Below are 3812 nucleotides of genomic sequence, written 5' to 3'. Positions count from 1 at the left end.
TCGTGTTCCAGTTGCCACTGCTGTAGTCTCTCTTCTTGTTTATGTTCTTGTTCTTCTTGTTTGTTTTCTTTTTCCTCCAACAACCGCTGTAATCTCTCTTGTTTATTTTGCTGTTCCAGCTGCCACTGTTGTCTCTCTTTTCTCGTTCTTCTTGTTTCTTTTCTTTTTCCTCCAACAACTGCTGGAATCTCTTGTTCTTCTTGTTTCTTTTGCTGTTCTTGTATTGCTGCCATCAAATCTGCTAAGCTGTAGTTTGATTTGCCATTTCTCGTTTCCATCTTCTTTTTCTTCTCTTCTCTCTTTTTTTTTGTTCAGTCCCTCTCTCTGACACCATTTTTTTAATCCTGTAAAGTCCCAGTGGAGCATAGGGCCCCAACAACACCTCACCAACGGAAGGTGTTGTTGCAGTTACTTGTAGCAGGTTGGTTTTTACGAGGTGGAGTTGCTAGCCCCGCGCCCAACCCTCCTCCTTTCTCATCCTAGACTTGGGATCAGGCAAAGGTGGAGGTTGGCATGTTTGGTGTGACGGGGATTCGAACCCGCGACCCTCAGATTACGACTCGAGCTCCCTAACCACCTGGCCAAATATATCTATGTAGTTCAGAAAGACTGTAATGAAAATAATTGAAGGAGTATAAAAGAACATTAACAACATTTAAAATACATTTAAAAACACAAAAAGTTTATAATAACATTCTTGAAGAAGTACAAAAAAGAAATCAACAATGTAGAAAAAAAAATCAATGACAGAATAAAATAAATGGAAGATGAACTGGTAAATGTAAGGATAAATTTCACATCTCCTTCTGTACTCACCCCAAAATTATTTCAAATATCATTAATTATGAAATAAGAACATGAGAACTTATTTGTTCTATGTTTGTTACCACCACTATTGTGTCATCTGTGATTATTCTAGTTATACTGTTACGTCATCATGTCATGCTGAAAAACTAATAGCTTTTAAACATATGCAACTCATGCAATTTCATGGGGTCCGAGACAGAAGAAGTCTCTTACCATCGTCTGCTGTTCTGGCTCAATTACCTTGGCAACAAATAAAATTAGCGTACCAAAAATCCAATTATATAAGGAATCTCGTCTGTAAACAATAAACTTATATATTCTTTTACAATTTTTGTTCCCACTTCAAAGTACAGTTTTATATTTGTTAAGAAACTACGATCCCCTGAAAACACAACTATCCATGTCTTGTTTCTCACGTGATTTTCCTTCTCTCTCTCACTGGTTTTTCTAAGTACTGCTAACTTCCATTCTAACTCTTTAACATTCATACTCTCTCTGTGAGTTTGTTTTGTTTTGGAATTATTGCAGTAAAATCCAATATCTTGGTTGTTAAGCACAAAGTTACAATAGGCTATCTGTGCTGTGCCAACAGTTCCCACCATCGGTATCAGAACCAACCCGATAGTTAACTTTGTAAGCCTGCAGATTTACTGCTGAGGAACTGGGGAGGGGTATATGCAATATATTCAGTTATATGGTGTAGTTGATTGGTGGATTTGGTAAAAAATAGGTGATAAGGACATCAGAATCAAACTTTGCATGGAGCCACTGCAGGACAACTGACCCTGCAGTCTTGCTGGCCAGTTGAACAACATCGCCAATTTAAGAAACTAATAAAGCTATGATGGGAAGGTACCATGGTAAGAATATCTAACCCAGTTCAAAATAGTTTCAAAAGTGAATGGCTGGAATAGGGAACAACAAAATTTTCATCTTGCTGTTTATTTAGAATGGCTAGCTTTTACAATATTAAATGAGGAAGTTTATATCTTAAGGATCAGAATATTCCATCTGCCTAACAAAAATAAAGGGTGAATTATTTAAAGAAAGTAGTCTATGAGTCAACTGGTTTATTAATGAGAAACCTTGTTGTGTTCTAATCGATGTTGGTTCTATAGTTACAATTGTTCAACCCAACCTGGTAGTAAAAGTGGGAATTATACACTAAGATGAAGAAAGATGATGAATCGACGTGAACAGCAAGTAGGCATAAACTTCCAGCAAGAGAAGAGAGATGTAACAACGCAAAAGAAGATTTGGTGGTTCAAACCAAGGAAAACCCCCTGAGATTGTCTTTGAAAGGGTGTCAGCGAGAGAAGATCCAATTGCTTGGCTTCAGCGAAGACTCACCAAAAGCTAGTCGACACGCTGGAAAGCCCAAGGATCCTATCAAGACTACTTCCAGAGTATCACCAAGGATGGAGCTATAAATGACCATCCACCTTGACAAGGCTGCAAATGACGGTAAAGGACAAGAGATTATATTATATTTGTACCACATATTACAGAAGGGAAAACAACCAAAACATTTTATGAGAATTTGCTCCTGCTGAAGAAAGTTCATCTTTTGAAAGTGACCAGGTTATAGGGTAATTTAGACACCATAAACACGAAAGAAATATTGCCTTTTTATAATAAAAATTCGGATTTTTTTGTGTTTTGTATTGACTTAATAATTATAGTATGGGATGTACGAATATTAATGTTGTTAATCGCAAGTAGTGAATTAATTAGTGATTATGGAATCCTAAAGTTTATAGTAATGTTGTTTTATCTGTGTATTAGGATTGGTCAGGAGAATTCCACAGTCCAGGATTGGGGCAAGGTTGTTAATTACGTTTTGATCTAGACGTTTCACATTGTTGCTAGAGGGAGTTTGGCACGAATTAATGATGATGTGCGATGTCTAGAAGTGATGTGATATGAACACTCGACGTCTCGAATTATTAAAAAACGTGAGGAAATTGTATGACGATATCAAAACACCAGAAGATTGTTAAATAGTTAGACAGTAAGAAAGTGATTGATTACAACTTGACAGTTCTGGGCTGGTCAATGAAAGACAAAATAAATCCTATTTTTATACGCCTCTCATTTTCAATCCGCCATGGACAAATTTAAAACGTGGAAAAAACAAACAATCTACAGATAACGTGATTTTTATTAAAAATTTTAGGCCTATTGGTTTCTAAGGTTTTGGCATCCAAACCGTTAAATTTAACGAAATATAGTTTAATAATGCTTGGAGACGGCTTGAATGGGTAACGAAGAAAAAACTTTAATGTAAGTTTAACATAACAGTAAATGTACAACGTCTCGACAAGGTTTTGTCATCATCAGTAAAAAACCTTGTCGAAATGTTATACATTTGCTGTTATGTTAAATTTACATTAAAGTTTTTCTTCATTACCCATTCAAGCCGTCTCCAAGCATTATTGGTCTCAAAGTGGGTTCCTCGTCATCGAAATATAGTTTGTTTGTCGTTTAACACAATTAAAGATATACAATGGGCTATCTGTTCTGTGTCCACTACGGGAATCGAAACCAGATGTTTAGCGTTATAAAATATAAGCCTTTAGAACCATGTAATATTTCAACGTTTCGAAGAATCTTTCGTCTCCCATTGTCCAGCCCAACTGACGAGATTCTGGTATTAGCGAAAGACCTCTAATAGTGATTTGTGGTACACAAAACATGGATTTGAAATACTATTTTTACATGCCTTTGATTTGTAATTCGCAATGGACAACTTAAGAGGAGTGTGGTGGTTTAAAAAAATATGTAGCTAACGCGAGTTTTGTCATCAATTATAGGCCTCTCGAAAAACAATGGGCCCGGCATGGCCAGGTGGTTAGGGAGCTCGACTCGCAATCTGCGGGTCGCGGGTTCGTCCCACCAAACACGCTCGCCTTTTCAGCCGTGGGGGCGTTATAATGTGACGGTCAATCCCAATATTTGTTGGTAAAAAAGTAGCCCAAGAGTTGGCGGTGGGTGGTGATGACTAC

This window comes from Limulus polyphemus, unplaced genomic scaffold, assembly GCF_000517525.1.
Source record: "Limulus polyphemus unplaced genomic scaffold, Limulus_polyphemus-2.1.2 Scaffold8358, whole genome shotgun sequence".
Lineage (NCBI taxonomy): Eukaryota > Metazoa > Arthropoda > Merostomata > Xiphosura > Limulidae > Limulus > Limulus polyphemus.
Note: the sequence above shows the minus strand (reverse complement) of the source record.